The sequence below is a fragment of the Tachypleus tridentatus genome, chromosome 11, assembly GCF_004210375.1.
Source record: "Tachypleus tridentatus isolate NWPU-2018 chromosome 11, ASM421037v1, whole genome shotgun sequence".
NCBI classification, from domain to species: Eukaryota; Metazoa; Arthropoda; class Merostomata; order Xiphosura; family Limulidae; genus Tachypleus; species Tachypleus tridentatus.
The window spans coordinates 11,855,136-11,875,649 of record NC_134835.1 but is presented as its reverse complement, the minus strand read 5'-3'; the positions used below and the strand labels follow the sequence as shown (position 1 = coordinate 11,875,649).

The following is a 20,514-nucleotide window of genomic DNA, read 5'->3' as shown; positions in this document are numbered from 1 at the left end:
GTACATTTGATTCAAATGTTTTCGTATCGCTACTACTGAACATATAAAAAAAAATTAAACAAGTGTGTGTTTGTTTGTGTTTTTCTCATAGCAAAGCCACCTAGGGCTATCTGCTGAGCCTACCGAGAGGAATCGAGCCCCTGATTTTAGCGTTGTAAATTCGGAGACTTACCGCTGTACTAGTGGGGGCACGTTATCTGTGCTCTGCCCACCACGGGTATCGAAACCCTGTTGTTAGCGTTGTAAGTCAGCAGACTTACTGGGGGCGAAAATTAAACAAATATAGAAAATGAAATGTTTGTTGTATAATCAGTTTTTGCCATATTTCTGAGTTGTATAATCAGTTTTTGCCATATTTCTGAGTTGTATAATCAGTTTTTGCCAAATTTCTGAGTTGTATAATCAGTTTTTGCCAAATTTCTGAGTTGTATAATCAGTTTTTGCCATATTTCTGAGTTGTATAATCAGTTTTTGCCATATTTCTGAGTTGTATAATCAGTTTTTGCCAATTTCTGAGTTGTATAATCAGTTTTTGCCATATTTCTGAGTTGTATTTTATGGCAAAATGATTCATTTTGTTTAGTTTGATAATTTCAAAAGAATATGAAGTTAAAGATGGAGAAAAGTAGTCAAACTTTAAACAGAATATTTTACTATTCACTTCAAATATTAGCGTCTGAAAATGTTTTTAGTTGTGTTAGCTTAAGAATCAAAATAAAAAAGTCTCTAAGACATTCAAAATATCTAAATTTGTGCCACTTAAATACGTTACATTAAATACATGGAAGAGACTTAAAGTGGTGAAGTAATTTCAGTAATATTTTGTTTCGTTTCGGCAGAAGTGAAGAGTTTTCTCAGTGTTAAATTTGTATGGGTTTTGAAACACTGTCTCACAAAAACTGATTTTAAAAATAAAACATAGAATAATATAACTTTTGTTTTATAAATCAGTCACTTTCTGGACTTTAAAAGCAACAATTACTATTATTCACTAAGGCCGGCAAAAATATTACTAGTTCCTTTCCTCAACATCTAAAATTGAATTTTTAAATGAAAAAATTACGTCAAGATACTATAAATCACTGTCAGATTTAACATGTTCCCAGATGGAGATGTAAGTGTTGTTGTAAAAGCACTTTACAAGCGAGTAGGTTACAAAAACAAAAAAAGAACGGTTGTATTTTCTATATTGGTTTATTTTTTCTTTAAAGGAAAACTACTAAATTGTATTATCTGAAATGTCCTCGTTAAAAATGTACAATTCATCTGATGTCATATGTATAACACTAGAGTTTTATCATATATAAAAACCAACGTCACGTTCATCTATACACATCTGGCACTTATAAGTTACTTTCGTTCATTTTCGAAATTAAATAAAACGCTAAGTTTGAAAACCATTTATCTAATGAAAGAAATTTTAGAGACAACTTTACTTCTGTGACCTGTATCAACTGGAGAAGCAAACTGTTTTTTTTGAAGTTCCATGATACGAGAGCTGGTACTTTAGTCTTTCATATAATAAAAGTGTGATAGATAAAAATGGAATATTTTCTTTGCAGGGATAGCGAAATCTCTGAAATATTGAGAAAATAATATCAAACGACTTGATTAAAAAATTATCTCGAGTAAAAACGTTGAGTTTAAAATCCCGGTTGGTTTCTGCCACGTTTCCAATTCCATATAGAGCCCCCATCATTAACCAGGTGATTAGGGCGCTCAACTCGTAATCTGTGGGTCGCGGGTTCGAATCCCTGTCAAACCAAGTATATTCTCCATTCCAGTCGTAAGAGCGTTAAAAAGTCACGGTCAATTCCACTATTCATTGGTGGATGAGTAGCCCAATAACTGACGGTTGGTGGTGATGACTAGTTGCTTTTCCTTCAGTGTCAGACTACTTAATTAAAGACAGCTAATGAATATAACCCTCGTATAGTTTTGCGCGAAATTCAAAACAAATAGTTCAATATAAGAAAACAAAGTCAGGGAATTTTCTTTAGTTTTGCTATAATTTTATCAATATTTACTTAAAACTATATTTACTTTAACGTAAAAATGAACTGATATAAATATGACTTATACTACTAGTATAACATCTTGTTCCCTTGCCCTGGATACAAAAACAAGAAATCAAATTTGTGAATTCTGTAGGAATATAATTACATCTTCTACCTCTTTTTTTGCAATGTTTTTAGTAAATGAGGGTTTATTAATGACTAGAATCCTCTTGAAAACGTAGAAAACAGTTTGGTCAATATGAAACGTGAGTTAACCACAGCAGACGATAATCGGTTTCGCCAGTATATGACAAGGAATGATAGATTATCGAATTCAGAGTTTATTAGTCATTTACTGTCAAACAGTTAGTTGGTTAGTTCAGACTTCTGAACGTTGAATTTATGGTTCAACGTATATGTAGAGTTACGTATGTCTAACAGTAAACATTAGTTAATCAACGTATAAGTAGAGTTACGTATGTCCAACAGTAAACATTAGTTAATCAACGTATAAGTAGAGTTACGTATGTCTAACAGTAAACATTAGTTAATCAACGTATAAGTAGAGTTACGTATGTCCAACAGTAAACATTTGTTAATCAACGTACAAGTAGAGTTACGTATGTCTAACAGTAAACATTAGTTAATCAACGTATAAGTAGAGTTACGTATGTCTAACAGTAAACATTAGTTAATCAACGTATAAGTAGAGTTACGTATGTCTAACAGTAAACATTAGTTAATCAACGTATAAGTAGAGTTACGTATGTCTAACAGTAAACATTAGTTAATCAACGTATAAGTAGAGTTACGTATGTCTCACAGTAAACATTAGTTAATCAACGTACAAGTAGAGTTACGTATGTCCAACAGTAAACATTTGTTAATCAACGTACAAGTAGAGTTACGTATGTCTAACAGTAAACATTAGTTAATCAACGTATAAGTAGAGTTACGTATGTCCAACAGTAAACATTTGTTAATCAACGTACAAGTAGAGTTATGTATGTCTAACAGTAAACATTAGTTAATCAACGTACAAGTAGAGTTACGTATGTCCAACAGTAAACATTGGTTAAGCAACGTATAAGTAGAGTTACGTATGTCTAACGGTAAACATTAGTGAATCAACGTATAAGTAGAGTTACGTATGTCTAACGGTAAACATTAGTTAATCAACGTATAAGTAGAGTTACGTATGTCTCACAGTAAACATTAGTTAATCAACGTACAAGTAGAGTTACGTATGTCCAACAGTAAACATTTGTTAATCAACGTACAAGTAGAGTTACGTATGTCTAACAGTAAACATTTGTTAATCAACGTATAAGTAGAGTTACGTATGTCTAACAGTAAACATTAGTTAATCAACGTACAAGTAGAGTTACGTATGTCTGACAGTAAACATTAGTTAATCAACGTATAAGTAGAGTTACGTATGTCTAACAGTAAACATTTGTTAATCAACGTATAAGTAGAGTTACGTATGTCTAACAGTAAACATTAGTTAATCAACGTATAAGTAGAGTTACGTATGTCCAACAGTAAACATTTGTTAATCAACGTACAAGTAGAGTTACGTATGTCTAACAGTAAACATTAGTTAATCAACGTATAAGTAGAGTTACGTATGTCTAACAGTAAACATTAGTTAATCAACGTACAAGTAGAGTTACGTATGTCTAACAGTAAACATTAGTTAATCAACGTATAAGTAGAGTTACGTATGTCCAACAGTAAACATTAGTTAAGCTAACTTGTGGACCTTTTAGTAGAAAATATTAAAATTTTCATGCTTCTGTTTTACTAAATGATTTACAATATTCCAACACAAAAATTTAAGCCACTAGTGAATTTGATATCCTCTTTTAATCATCTCTCTTCACTGTCTGGTCTTCTGGAATTTTTTTCTCATTAGTAGTTAGGGCGTGTATTGCATGACACGCCACCAAGGTCAACACGTGTGTCGATATCAAGCTATAGCGGAGGAGAAGAGAAGATGACGTCATTGTTCCACAGAGTGGAACAAGAGAGTGGTTTACCAGGGACATGTTGTTAGGCTGTCAGGACAACTGACTGGCATATGTTGTCATGCTGCCAGGACACTTTAAAATAAAGTTGTCTGCTACCAAAACGTTCGTTGTTGGGTATGAGATCTTAGATAGAGTGTTACACAACAAAAGGTGTGTTGCTAATCTGCGAAGTGTCACTGGAAATTGCACTGATGTGATGAGCTTGCAGACAATTTGTAACCACACCACTAGGGGTGATGTAAATCTATGTATTTCAATATGTTAGGGATAAGAATCATATACAGACAAATTCTGGAAGATAAGAAAAAATCAGAGAATCATTTTATATTAACACTATTAAAGCAACACTTAACATAGATTCTGAATTAGAGGTGAATAACCTGTGGCTACCATTGGTTGAATCTGCAGGAAATCTCTCATTCAATCAGAAACAGTGATAATCCAACCAACCACAACACGCTCTTCACAATCTACCAGGACACTATAAAAGACCGACAACACCTACACACACACACTGACCTGAAGACGAAAGGCAGAAGACTTTTGTAACGTCGTCCCCTACACTTGTGTCTCCACAACAGGCAGTTGCCGTCATAAATACTCTGCCTAAACATTCTATCAAGGAATACTTTCTTTCATGTCTTATTTTTTAATATCACCTTTCCAATGTTTTACTGGTTCCCCTGTCTTCTCTTGCGGTTATTGGTAGCTCTTATTACTATTATGCTAATTCTTCTTATCTTCTCTTTATGAGACTAAAAAAACCTAAGCCTCATTTCTCTTACGTTTCTCTCTATTTCACAAACTCCAACCACATCGTTAATTTCACTATTCGTTCTTTTTTTTCTTTAAGCAGACATCTAAGCATTCTATTTTCCGTTCTTATAAATAAACCTCATTTTCTCTTCTTCAGGGTCCACATCGGAACACTAGTCCAGTAATAGTTTTATATACTTTAGCTTTCAGTGTATTCAGTTATCTTTTGTCCTTCGATTTCCTTCAACCTGCAAAGATTCTATCATTCATAGCTTCATCACTTCCTCGTCAGTTTTTTTTATTGTACTTTTCATGTATCTAAATCTTCTACCTACTCCAACAACCGTGATAATAACCTTCCTATTTCTACTTCATTACGTTACCCTAAAATAAATTCTGGTATACATAACAGTTAACAGTGATAACAAACACCCTTAGGGCTAGTTATCGAGCCCGAATAAATCAAACGACGATAACAAGCTATAAAAACATCAGAAAATAATAATTATGTGACCTTAATGTTCAACTGAACATACCTCTTCAACTAAAATATGAAGGTCATTGTAAAAGTTTAGTCCAGTTAATTATAACATAAAATTTGGGTTTTTCTAATACAGTTTCTTTTATTCATATTCATTCAAACCTAACTTAACATTAGATTCTAAAACATATAACAGTTTATTAATATTCACCCGAACCTAACTTCACATTAGATTCTAAAATATATTACCATTTATTAATGCTCACCCAAGCCTAACTTCACACTAAATTCTAAAATGTATTACAGTTTATATTTATCAATATTCATCCTAGCCTAATTTTACATAAGTTTTCAAATATATAACGGTTTATATTTATCAATATTCACCCAACCCTAACTTCACATTAGATTCTAAAATGTATTACAGTTTATATTTATCAATATTTATCCTAGCCTAATTTTACATAAGTTTCTCAAATATATAACGGTTTATATTTATCAATATTCACCCAACCATAACTTCACATTAGATTCTAAAATGTATTACAGTTTATATTTATCAATATTTATCCTAGCCTCATTTTACATAAGCTTCTCAAATATATAACGGTTTATATTTATCAATATTCACCCAACCCTAACTCACATTAGATTCTAAAATGTATTACAGTTTATCTTTATTAATATTCACCCAAGCCTAACTTCACATTAGATTCTAAAATATATTACAGTTTATCTTTATTAATATTTACCCAAGCCTTACTTCACATTAGATTCCACAACATATTACAGTCTACCTTTTTTTTAATGTTCACCCAAGCCTAACTTCACATTATATTTTAAAACATTTCATTTATTAACTTGGCACTTCCTCATATATCTATATCTTTGTTTTGTCATAAACAACACTCATCAAACTGAAGTAAATTACTCTAAGCCTGAAAATAACGTAAAGCTGACCAACAGATCCGCTAACACAATAATAAATGGATCACTGAACAGTGCTTTTGTCTATTGAATTTTCCAGAACGCTACTGAACAGCTATAAGTGCTAGCGTTCTTAATTTTGAAGTGAAAACTAGAATGAGGGTAACCAAATAACATAATCCATCACCAACGCATGTACTTCTTTTACCAACAAATAATATGATTGACTGTAACATAATAACGCCCACGGATAAAAGGACGAGCATTTCAGTCGACAAGTGTCAAACTCACTACCAAAGACTGGTAATTATACACACTTACTAACAAGACATGCAATCATTGTATTAGACTTACAAAACCACTTAACATCATCTCTAACCTAACTCACGTTTTATAACGTCACATAGGTTCCAAACGTTCACGAAACCTTAAGTTAAACCTTTCTCCAGTCAGTCCATTATACAAACGTCTGAAAATGAATTTCAACTGCGCGTCTAATTTCTAGAAGTCTTCGATATTTCTGGATACCATACTAATATATCCAACACAACTTCGTTATAAATCGTTTTTATTTCGTTCAAAATTTATAATTGTGTTCTATATATAATACTTAAAAATATAAGATATGTTACCATGGAGTTTCTAAACAACGATACCTTATAATAAAAAATGTTCACTTTTAATTTACTTTTAACGTGTGAGTTTTCACAACAGAAAAGCCACATCGGTCTATCTGCTGTGTGCACCGAGAGGAATCGAACTCCTGATTTTATCATTGTAAGTCCGTCCACTTATCGATGTCCCAGCGGTGGACTTTACTTTTAATAATATACTGAACGTATTTATGTATTATTTCTAAAGAGACTTTTTAGCGCTGGTTACGTATATAAAATATTTTTATTCTACATCTTCAGATGATAAAGATAATTATATTAGAATGAAGATAAAACTCCGTGTGTATTCTGTAGCTTAGATAAACTTCCTTCGGTTTATAACTTTCATTCAGTTAAAGAGATGGTACAATTAGCATTACCCTTCTGAAAAGCCAACATAAAGAACAACAACTTAATCTCCTACTTGAAAGTGTAATCCGTTCTTTCTCTTCTGGCATGTGGATACGATTATTGTGCTTTCAACCTCAAAATTAACTCATTTATTGTCAGAGTCATAGTAGCTTTACCTAGCTTTCTGCTCGTCCTGTGTGTCCAATTAACCCTTCGAATAGTTAGGCAAGTGGCTACGTGTAATCATTATTATGTCTTCTAATGATAAATTCTTTAACGAAACTACTCACCATATTACATTACCCTTCATGTTTATTAGTAATCTTAAACACTGGCCACTTGTTACACTCAAAGATAATCTACATAAGGAAGAGAATTGTTGACAAAGACTTTCTTATCAACTTGTAGCCAGTGAGGTGTTTACAAATAATTACAATGACTTAGTTTAAAAAATACAAAATATAATTATCAGAAGCGTACTGGTTTTCCAGAAAATTTCGTGAATATAATCAAATTATAAGTTGTTTTAAAGTTAACTAAATTAAAGGTTACATTAACAAAGCTGATTTGCAGAAAATTGTATTGTCTTACGTTGTACCGTATATGAAAGATTTCGCATATAAAGGTATATATAATACACGTAAACAATATAAGGCCCGGCATGGCCAAGCGCGTAAGGCGTGCGACTCGTAATTCGCGGGTTCGCGCCCCCGTCGCGCCAAACATGCTCGCCCTCCCAGCCGTGGGGGAGTTATAATGTGACGGTCAATCCCACTATTCGTTGGTAAAAGAGTAGCCCAAGAGTTGGCGGTGGGTGGTGATGACTAGCTGCCTTCCCTCTAGTCTTACACTACTAAATTAGGGACGGCTCGTTGCAGTGGGCTAACAACCTACTCACTTAAATACCTGTTGAAGAATCCGTAAGCGATTGCGGCCTTATGTTCCTTGATGGAATCGAGTGGTGACTGAATGAATGAAACAATATATATCATATGAAAATAAGATGTAATTTGAAGTGTATGTGTTTTATTTATTGTAAAGCCATATCAAGTCATCTTGTGTGTTCACTAAGGGAAATCGAACCCCTGGTTTTAGGTTTGTAAATCTGAATTTATAATACACGGTTTTGAATTATTTAAAATATATAAATACATGGTGTAAATGTTCCAAATGTTTGTTTCTTTGAAGCACTCGCCCCATTTAGTAAGTTTTAATCTGATCTGTGTGCTCTATAAGTCTTTATGTGTTCTATAAAGTTAGATATAGATTCTTACATATCCAGGGATGGGTTAGATACATAATTTTATAATTTAAGTTCTTCGTTTCATTTCAGCAAAAAATTATTATATCAGATATTAAATTATACAAACTTAGACTTCTTACATTCGTATATTGCAGTAAATATTTTAAGCCTATCTTAGTTGATAAATAATTTTAATAACATTTGTATAATATTACCCATACTCTGTTACTCTTCAGAGCGTTGTATAATAATTTAACCATTTATATCCAGCTGTTTTTAAATTGCAAGTGATGCCATCATGTAAAAAATGTCTTTTCACATTCAGAACATTTTATTAAAAATACGTAACTTTGATTAAAACGGATTGCACAAATTATTGTCTGTTTTCTAAAACGTTGTAAGATTATTCTTCATACCACCGTATAAACCGATTGACCATTCAAACTGAGTAAAATTTATACAACGTTACCAGATTACAGTTGGTAATACGGTATAAGCCGATTCATCATTCGTTTCAATGTAGTGTGTACACTATTTCTATCAGGTCATCCCTTAAGTTGTAATGTCTGATTTTAGGTTCAGAAAAAAGAGAAAGGATTTCAAACGTTTTTAATGTTATTTAATCAATAATGTATGTTCTATTATTATTAATTACTTCCTGCCAACGATTCACAAGCTTCTGAATGTAACTTCTGTAACATTCTTGGGGTTTAGAGAAAAAGAATATAGAGAGGGTAATTTTGACATCTTCATGTGTTCCAAGCTTTTTTTCTATCAAGATAGTTTTGCAAACTTTGAAATAGATGATAATCAGATGGGACAAGGTCTGTAGAATAAGGAGGATGTGGAAGTGTTTCCCAGTCTAGCTCTTGAATTTTTACAGATGTGATCCTTGCTGTACGGGACCATGCATTATCCTGGTTTAACATAACACCTTTACTATTGATCAAAGCAGGCCTCTTTTCTTTCAATGCAACATTCAAACGTTCTAACTGTTGACAACAGAAGTCTGATGTAATTGTTACATTGAATGGCAGCAACTCAAAGTGGATCACACCAGCAATATTCTACCAAACGCTTAACACGACTTTTTTAGGGTGGAGGTCCATTTTGGGCTGTGTTTTAGTCAGTTTACCTTACTGAGCTATCGTCTGCGGCGCTTAACATCTTAAAATATATCCATTTTTCATCTCAAAGTCATCACTAGCCTGTCCAAAAAGGTGAGTTACGTTTGCGAGAGTGCAGAGAAGTGAAATGTCCACACTTGCTCAAAGGTTGGCTTCTGTTAAATCATGAGTGATCCATTTTCCAAGTTTGGACACCTTTCCAAGCTGTTACAGATGACGGTGAACTGTTGAATGGGTTGAATTAAGCTCCTGTGCTAGTTCTTTAACCGTTACAGTACAATCTTCATCAAGTGCAGCAAGTCATCATTAAACTTAACAGTACGATCTGCCTGAACGTGTCACATCACTTAAGCTGTTGTCACCTGAGCTGAACTTTTGAAACCACCTTCGACATTTTCTTCCACTGAAAGACTTCGCACCATAAACACCTTGAATGTTTTGTGTAGTTTCTTCTGCACTATTGCCTTTCTTAAACTCATAAAGCATTATATAGCTAATGTGCTCCTCAGACACATCCATCTTTATAAGGATATATTTGATTATTGATCTGAAAAAGTTTAGTTGGGTTAGTTTCTTTTATTTGTCTGAACATTTTTTATACACGTCCTATTACATTTATCAGTCATTAAACTCTTCTACAAAGTCAGAAATGATGATGCACTTTCTGTACTAAATTTTCGGACATTACTTATGAGATGACCTGATATATTGTAGTTAGTAAAGTTGATACCACAACATAAGTCGGTTGATCATTCGTTTGTTTGCTTTGTTTTTGAATTTCGCGCAAAGATACTCGAGGGCTATCTGTGCTAGCCGTCCCTAATTTATCAGTGTAAGACTAGAGGGAAGACAGCTAATCATCACCACCCACAGCCAACTCTTGGGCTACTCTTTTACCAACGAATAGTGGGATTTACCGTCACATTATAACACCCCCACAGCTGAAAGGGCGAGCATGTTTGGCGCGACGGAGATACGAACTCGCGACCCTCAGGTTACGAGTCGCATGCCTTAACACGTTTGGCCATGTTGGGCCCTCTAAAAGGTAGTTTATAAGACTGGTCACTAATTACCACGTTTGGCCATGTTGAGCCCTCTAAAAGGTAGTTTATAAGACTGGTCACTAATTACCTGAGAACTAAGACCTTCTCTGTAATACCAAAATATTTCCATAAACGTAAATATTCAGGTGGTATCGTCAAAGAAGCCCACAACCATTTGCATACCATATCCAATGTCACCTAACCTAAGGACAAAAGTTAATATGATAGAACCTCTTTATTTGTAGCATACCATCCGCTCAAGTGGTTAGCCACCAGTTTCATGCAAAACATTTATAATTACTGATGACTGTCCCCCACAACGTTTTACTATTTTATTAGATACGTAATCCCAACACTAAGGAATACTTGGTGCACTCGAAGCCACTTGATAATAATTCTCCCGTTGGTGGAACTCATCAGAAAAAAAATGTTATACTTGTCCATAAGTTTCGAACAAGAGCACAAGTTGCTCTGGTTACACTTTCCAGTTAGTTAGTAAACTCTCACGTCATGATGCGACATTTACTGCATCCAGAGTAACAGGTGCCACAAACTATACATCAAAGAAACAGACTGGATGATCGTTTCCCTGAGAGACATGGATTTTAAGGCCAGTTCCACTGATCTCCCTAGACAATTCAATTTACTTGATCAAAATGGTGCCTCCAAAAAGTTGAAGTGAGGAATCTTTTTAAACCGTTTTACTTCCCAACTCATCACCAAGTTTACTTATGGTATAAACAAAAAACATGTTTTCAAATAATTATAAAACGTTCGTTCTTCAATTCATTACTTTCAAATATTTCTTTAGTTATGTTTACCTTATTTCTTACTCCAGGTAAGATCTTCCTTTAGATATGTTTACCTTATTTCTTACTCCAGCTAAGATCTTCCTTTAGATATGTTTACCTTATTTCTTACTTCAGCTAAGATCTTCCTTTAGATATGTTTACCTTATTTCTTACTCCTGCTAAGATATTCCTTTAGATATGTTTATCTTATTTCTTACTCCAGGTAAGATCTTCCTTTAGATATGTTTACCTTATTTCTTACTTCAGCTAAGATCTTCCTTTAGATATGTTTACCTTATTTCTTACTCCAGCTAAGATCTTCCTTTAGATATGTTTACCTTATTTCTTACTTCAGCTAAGATCTTCCTTTAGATATGTTTACCTTATTTCTTACTCCAGCTAAGATCTTCCTTTAGATATATTTATCTTATTTCTTACTTCAGGTAAGATCTTCCTTTAGATATGTTTACCTTATTTCTTACTCCAGCTAAGATCTTCCTTTAGATATGTTTACCTTATTTTTACTCCAGCTAAGATCTTCCTTTAGATATGTTTACCTTATTTTTTACTCCAGCTAAGATATTCCTTTAGATATGTTTATCTTATTTCTTACTCCAGGTAAGATCTTTCTTTATATATGTTTACCTTATTTCTTACTCTAGGTAAGATCTTTCTTTAGATATGTTTATTTTATTTCTTACTCCAGGTAAGATCTTCCTTTAGATATGTTTATCTCATTTCTTACTCCAGGTAAGATCTTCGTTTAGATATGTTTATCGTATTTCTTACTCCAGGTAAGATCTTCTTTTAGATATGTTTACCTTATTTCTTACTCCAGGTAAGATCTTCCTTTTCAAACTTATCTATGTTAAAATTGCGTTGTTCCTATTCATCTGTATTATTTCTATGTGTTTATTTTTGTAAATCCAATTTTAGTTCGTCTAATTAATTCTTTTTCATATTCGTGTTGATTTTAATAGCATTTTCCTAGTAAATCAAATAGGGTATGCAATCATTATTTTTGTCACCGTTCTTCATGTTGAACGTATGTAATTAGAACCTTTGTATTATCTTACTGTTTAACAACTATTTCATTTACTACCCTGTTTTAACTTCCTGCCGAAGAAATTAAATTAGAAGAAGGTTTCATTTGTACAAGTCACATTGTTCTGTATTATTATTTATCAAAGTGTAATTACCCAACCTCTTGTCTGCTACGGAAAACTCATATATCTAATATCTAATGTTCGTAGTGAACTTCCCAAAAAGTTAACTTGTATAAAAACGTACCTTATTGTTATAATTTTTAAGAAAATTTTAACCCTTTAATTAAACACTTCAACTGATTTTTTTTTCATTTGCCAAAATAATGTTTTGTATTATATCAAGAATAGTACAAAAAAGAATGTTAGTAGTAGTAGGATTACCCTTATTGCGTTTTGTTTGCAGTTCCTAGATCCACTTTGCTACTTCAGATAACGTTGTCTTATATGATGGTTTGTCCTATGTCATTGAAACGTCCTCACACTGCATGCAAGAAGGAATTGTTTGTTTATTTCTTTTTTTTTGAATTTCCGCAAAGCTACTTGAGGGCTATCTGCGCTAGCAGTCCCTAATTTAGCAGTGAAAAACCAGAGAGAAGGCAGCTAGTCATCACCACTCACAGCCATCTCTTGGGCTACTCTTTTACCAACGAATAGTGGGATTGACCGTCACATTATAACGCCCCCATGGTTGAAAGGGCGAGCATGTTTTGTGCGACCGAGATTCGAACCCGCATCCTTCAGATTACGAGTCGAGTGTCTTAATCACCAGGTCATGCCGAACCATCTCTTCTTAATGTTCTGTGTTTAACTAACAATTAGATAAACCGATAAAAAAAAACAATCTCACGATGGATAGCGATAAGTGAAGAACTTACAACGCTAAAATTCACCTAGTGGTATATCTGCGAACTTACAACGCTAAAATTCACCTAGTGGTATATCTGCGAACTTACAACGCTAAAATTCACCTAGTGGTATATCTGCGAACTTCCAATACTAAAATCCACCTAGTGATATGTCTGTGAACTTCCAACGCTAAACACCGGGTGTCGAAACCCGTTGTGGGCAGCTTTGTGCTTGATTACAAACAAAACTATAATGCTAAATTCCATGTTTCGATACCCACTGTGGCTGCTGCAAATAGCCCAGCGTGGCTTTGATCTAAAACAAACAGTAGAAAAACTAAGAGGAGAAAAAATCACTTCTGTAAAAAGTTTTCTAATATTGAAGAACTTTCAACCCACATGATGAGTCGTGATGAGAATATAATGGCATAATTTTGTGGTGAGGAGATAAGCCTATTTTCAAAATCAAATAAAGGGCTTCAGTTTAGTTGTCCATTGTTCAGAATGAGGTACACTAAGACAACGATGTGATCAAACGTTACAATCAAATACTTTCATGTAACGAAGGTGAATTTACATGGATTATGAAAGTTCACTTCACGATATATTGAATATTAATCCAGATTACTACAATTCTATCGAAACTCTCTCCTAGTGATGAGTATTTTATGTTAAAAAAGTGATAACAAATCCATAAAGTTTTATACTATCCATTGTTCAGCATTAGCCCACATTACGGACAGTGTGCTTCCGCTATGTGCTGTCCAGAGCTATCGAAGTACATTTTGTGTGCATGTGCTGAAATTATTTGAATTTCTGGCTTAGCTGCCAGTTTTTTTTTTTTTTGTATTTCGCGAAAAGCTACACGAGGGCTATCTGCGCTAGACGTTCTTAACTTAAGACTAGGTGGAGGGCACCAATTAGTTGACACTACCTATCGGGCTACTCTTTTATCAACGAATAGTGGAATTGACCGTAAGTTTATAACACCTCCCACCACGGCTGAAAGAGTGAACATGATTGGTGGGACGGAGATTCGAATCTGCGACCCTCAGATTACGAGTCGAGCACCATAACCGCCTGACAATGCGGGACCAGTGAGCCAACACTGTGAGGTCAGTTATGAAGACACGTAAACCACACAGTCAATTCAGGCAATTTATAATTCTGCCCTCTTTCGGCACGCAATTAAACTAGTACATTATTTTATTGTTTGTTACATCTATAAGCCAAATTAAAAACTCATTTTTTTCTATATGAGCATTTAGGCGAGTCAACCAAAACACATAGATAGGTATTATGTTTTGACGAAACTAACGAATGAAAAATCAAGTACTGTAAAAGAAATTATATGTCTATTAAATATGATGCATCTCAGTGAATTTTCAGAGAGTTCGATAATTCACCACATGTATTCCAACATTAACATTATTATAATTTTCTTATTCAATAATTCTTTGAACCTTACTCGTTAATTAACATTTATGTTAAATTTAGTTTGTCGTACTTAGCGAAACTGAGCGCCATAACTTATAAAGTTTTAGTTAGTTGGTTGTTACACAACTACGAAGGAAGTTTTTTTACTTAACGTTTGAAAACACGTGCGTTATTCTTGATATAAGTAAAGTCAATGTAACACTGATCACTGATCACATAATTAATGTTTCCTGTTCGTCTTCATTGAACAATTATTATACAAATGTGAATCTTTATAAATTATAGTGTAGCTAAAATTTCTTACATGTTACGAACAATATTCAGCTATATTATATCAAAATACACTCCTGAGGGACTCAGTTTTATGTTGGTAAAAACCGTGCTTCGATACCAGTCATTAACAAGAAACAGACTATCAAGATAGGACTAAAACATTTACTAACGAGCCTACCAATCACAGTAGCACATTTACTAAACTGTTTCCTTCAGTGGATGAGTGTGTGTGTTTTTATAGCTATTTGCTAAGTCTACCGAAGGGCTTCAAACCCCAGATTTTAGCGTTGTAAATCCGAAGACTTACCGCTCTATCGGAGAGGTATTTTTAGTGGATGAATTAATAAAGTGAGACTAACTTTGATGTGTTTTAAATAAAAGACGTTGAAAATGTGTGTAATTAAACAAAAAGCTACACAAACCGTGATCTGCTCACCACGGTTAACGAAACTCGGTTTTCATCGGTGTAGCTCCAAACACACACCTCTGTGCTACTGGGGGACCATTCAAAATGTATACGCCGTAAAGTTTATACTGGTTCTACTGGATAGATTACGTAAAGAACTAAACACAGACAGAGACAAGAAACTATTAAAAACACGTCTGAATATTTAGAGTTTGATGAAATTGTATTACAGAAGCAAGTTTCAACAAAATATTTCACTGACACAACTGTAAGCTGACTGAAGGCAGTCACGCGTTAAGTATCATGTATATGTTTAGAAGCCCGTTGTCGATAATGTTTTAACCCTAACAGGCAGCTCTTCGTCAGTCATACTCTCATATAATGGGCTCAGCTGTCTCCGAAAAACTTCAAGCGGTAAATCATTTAAACAAATGTAGTTTCACGAAGTTTGTGGGTCATCTGGGGAATATTTTTTAAATCGCAATCATTCGTTCGTTGTCTGGGCGTTTGACGACAGTAGTTCGTGTTACCATAGAATTTAAAAGGCGTCGATCAATGTTTTTTTTAATTGTTGTTTTTCTAGTTCGACTTTAGTACAAAGAGATATAATTTTTCCCACATTTTTTTTCTGACATACCCTAATAGGAGGAGCCAAATTGGTGTCAAAATTGCGAGAAAAAAAATCGCGCGATAATTTTTTTTCCCTAAGAAAAAACGAAAACGTTCGATGGATCGAATAGTTGAGAAATGACTCGACGTTCAGTTTGATAAAAAACAAAAAAATGCAGTTAATCGTTGAGTTTCACATTAAACTCATGGACTGTAAAATAAAAATGTATGAAAACTGATATTGTATCAACAAAGCATGTTTTTGCTATGCTTTGTTAACCCTAACTAAGATGCGTTTTTCGACAGATCAAAGACTTATTCCAGGACCTAGGCACCCACAAAACCACTTGATCACTTATACTGTTCCAACTGTCATTTTTCAGTGGTGTGATGACACGTTAGCAGACTATTAGGAAAGTGTTACATGTGACAGTAAGTATGAAACTTCATGAATTAGACGAGTTTATAGCTAGAAACCTAACACATCTTATGTTGTAAAATTAGAGGCCGATAAAGACAGAAACTATTTAATGCGTTCGAGAGAGTAAACCAGTTTCAATAATAACAGAACAAGAATAACACGGAGGTTGTGACGGCAACTTGTAAAATAATTATAAATAATTTCGTAATCCTACAGTCCATAAAACAATTAAATTATATAGAGAAAATAGATTACTTTGTTAAATATTTTATTAGGTGGATATATAGGGAATTGTAAAGATAAGTAACTATACAATCTACGAAACAGTAAGTTATATAGTTAGTTAGAATATTTAATATGGTATTTAATCACCTGAAGAGATATTTAGATTGAGTATACAGTCCACAAAAAGGTAGATTGTTTGGAGTGGATAAAATGATCTGTTTCATTAAATATTGTATTTAAGTATTTGGAGGAAGAGAAAGAGTGATGTTTAGACCTAAGGAAATTAGTAAATTATATTGCTAGATATAACAGTTTATGACATTTAAATAGAGTGTTATATAGATAGTTAGTTAGTTATCACCATTAGATTCCATCTAGGAACATAGGGCCGCAATCGCTTGCGGATTCTTCAACAAGTATTTAAGTGAGCAGGTTGTTAGCCCACTGCACCAAGCCGTCCTTAATTTAGAAGTGTAAGACTAGAGGGAAGGCAGCTAGTTATCTCCACCCACCGCCAACTCTTGGGCTACTCTTTTACCAACGAATAGTGGGATTGATCGTACATTATAACGCTCCCACGGCTGGGAGGGCGAGCATGTTTGGCACGACGCGGATGCGAATCCGCGACCCTCAGATCACGAGTCACACGCCTTAACGCGCTTGGCCATGCCGGGCCGCCGCACGCCTTACGCGCTTGGCCATGTCAGGCCCAGAGTGTTATATATCGATATAAAATACGAAATAATTTAAATCGCTGTTGATGGAAGAAAAACAATTTTGTTAATTATGAAAGTTACACAAAATAAAGTACAAGCCAAGAACTTTAGTCAGGGCTTAAGAAATTAAATAATTTTATTATTGAAATATCGAAATAAAAGGAGAAAATATATTATTTTGTTTTAAAAATTAAAATAAAAAGCTTGTAAGAGAGTATCATGAAACACAGCCTAGGGTCGAACTGTCGTTATCGTTATGTTTCGTTAATGGAAATCACGCCGGTACTCCATTCTTTCCTTTTCTTTTTCTCTCAAACTCTAGTACAACTGATTTAAAGTTTGCAGTTAAAAAATTGATTCTCTATACAGATATAATGTAGCATTTGTTCCTTTACATAGTTCAAACAATACTTTATATTCATTAAACATTTTATATCTACCAATTGTTACCCTCCTTCATTCATAGATAGAACAATCGCTCATTTAAATACGGAATTAACAGTATTCATTGCACTCATATTTTTTTCAACCTATCTTGTCCTTTATAGATCTTTAAATACATAATGCATGACGAAACGCTAGAAATATATAAAGCTTCTTTGAACTCCAGGAAGTAGAATTTAAAAAAAAATCTTTAAAGTACTTAGAACATCAAAAGTAAAGAGCCGGAGAAAAAAAAACTGGATTATCAAACTGCTGACATACTTGAAATATTAATAAAATGTATGATTAATGAAATATGATCAACATATGCTACCGTTCTAGCTCGCATGGTGTTATTCAAGGAAAACATAAAAATGACACAATTATATCGTATGTATTACTATGCAATACTGTAGCTGTAATGCCTAATTAATATAACTCACCAGTTTGTTTATTTTAGTAACTTTAAGTTGTATTGAAAAAATAAATAACTAAGTTCCTAAAGCAAATAATGATCATTTCATGAACTAAGAAAAAATGCCATATGGCTTATTTTCTTTATTAGTTACGCTGTGTATTATACAGCATAGTGTAGATATAAACTGTAAAAAAAAAACGTGTCTGACGTCAGACACTTTCCTTATCAACTAGTCCGTATGAAAATTCTATAGACAAATATGCTTCAGTTACATGTAACAATTATGTTTATTTATAGCTAATGGTAATCGTAACAAGTGGTAGTATCGAAGGATGTAGCTGCTTCGTTTAACCAGCATTTTGTCTTATAAATAAACATTAACATGTTTTTCATGCATGCAAACATTTTTGTATAACATATCATGTACACAGTATCATGTTATTGATACAGAAGTTAACGTATGACATACCCTAATATACCTGTATTATTATTATTGCTAGACGATAGCATGTTATTGATGCAGAAAGTTAATGCACGAAATACCCTAACATGTCTGTCTTATTACCATTACATAGTGTGATGTTATTGATTCAGAATTTCGTCTATGATGTATCTAGGCTAGACAATGTCATTATTAAACTATGTCACGACCCTAACTATTTTATAAAAAAATTCATTTCATTGCAGCTTCCATCCTGTACACAGCGGTTGTACGTGGCAAAGTGGCTCTTCCATGTGATATCTCCACCCCCTCTGCTGATGACTCCGCAGCTCTGATCCTCTGGTATAAAGATGACTCAGCTCAGCCTATTTATACCTTGGACTCCCGCCAGGGTAACGCGGACCAGGCTCGCCAGTCCTCCGGTCCTCAGCTAGAGAACCGAGCCTATTTTAACATGATAAACAAGCCAGCTTTTCTCCAACTGGATCCAGTGAAGGAAGATGACGCCGGTGAATACAGGTGTCGAGTGGACTCCATAAGGCCCGGACTGTTAACACTGTCATTACGTTGAAAGTGATAGGTTAGTTTAAACTGTAAAATAATTTAAAATTATGGATTTCTAGCTCGAAGTTATGTAGAGATAATGTTTTATGCCCTTTCTGGGGAAACAGATGCATGTTGATAAAATAAAGAGGGGTAAAAGTGCTTGATAACATGTGGAAACTTTTCATCGAATTGATTCTGGTTGATTCAACAGTGGCAACAGACAAACCAGCAAGCTTTCAAAGGAGCACATTTTGGTACTGATGTGATTAGAGAATAACATTAGTATGCTGGAAACAAACGACGCAGATAGCTACATATTCGAGTCAAGTAAATCACTGAAACCTGATAAATTTCCGTATACGTATCGTGCTTTCTTTAACATAAAATAAAGTCAAGACCTCCCTATATAATGAGATAAGTTAAAAAAGACATCATGATTTATTGTATGGGCTACCCGCAAGTACAGCGGATGTATTTTGTTTTGAATTTCGCGCAAAACTACTCAAGGGATATTTGCGCTCGCCGTCCCTAATTTAGCAGTGTAAGACTAGAGGGAAGGCAGCTAGTCATCACCACCCACCGCCAACTCTTGGCCTACTTTTGTCAACGAATAGTGGAATTAACTGTTCCATTATAACGCCCCCACGGCTGAAAGATCGAGTATGTTTAGTGTGACGAGGATTCGAAACCACGACCATCAGATTACCACTCAAACACTCTAACCACTTAGCTATGCGGAACTTTGATGAGAAATAATTACTTATATAGAATAGATCATTCTTAATGAAAATGTAACCAATATCTATATAAATAAATATGTCGACGATACAGCATCTGAGCTAAACATATATATAACGAATAGTTGACAGGACTGATGAAAAAAGTTAAAATATTAGTAATATCTATAACAAAAACTTCATTATTATTTGCAACGTTTCATACAGAAGATCATCAGACAGTTTAAACATCCGACAAAAGTCCTGATGACAGTCAGAACGACTATAGACTAGTAAAATGACAATTTAACCATCTAAAGAAGGTTCATAAACCAACGTCAAAATAGAACACAAAGAGATGAAACGACTGGAGGTGTGCGCTTATTTAGAGATGAATATGACTGGAGCTGATAAATGTGGGGAAGAGATAACGGGACATTGGAATTTAACCAGGAGAGATGTCAAATTAGAACTAGAGAATATAATATTAAAATTTAATACATAGTTAGCTCTATTACACATGGTGGAAGCACGAATACAAACTGAAATTTGGAAGAACTTAAAATGTGGTGAAACAAACGAGTGAAAA

General features: G+C 33.9%; 1 pseudogene across 1 annotated transcript in view; it reads left to right on the top strand.

Annotated features, from left to right (window-relative positions):
• LOC143231674 (neural cell adhesion molecule 2-like) overlaps window positions 1–20,514 on the top strand; it is a 239,095-nt pseudogene that overhangs the window by 185,223 nt on the left and 33,358 nt on the right. Inside the window, exon 2 of the transcript XR_013017108.1 lies at window positions 18,909–19,243. The product of XR_013017108.1 is annotated as a neural cell adhesion molecule 2-like (transcript). The remainder of the gene's footprint in view (window positions 1–18,908; window positions 19,244–20,514) is intronic.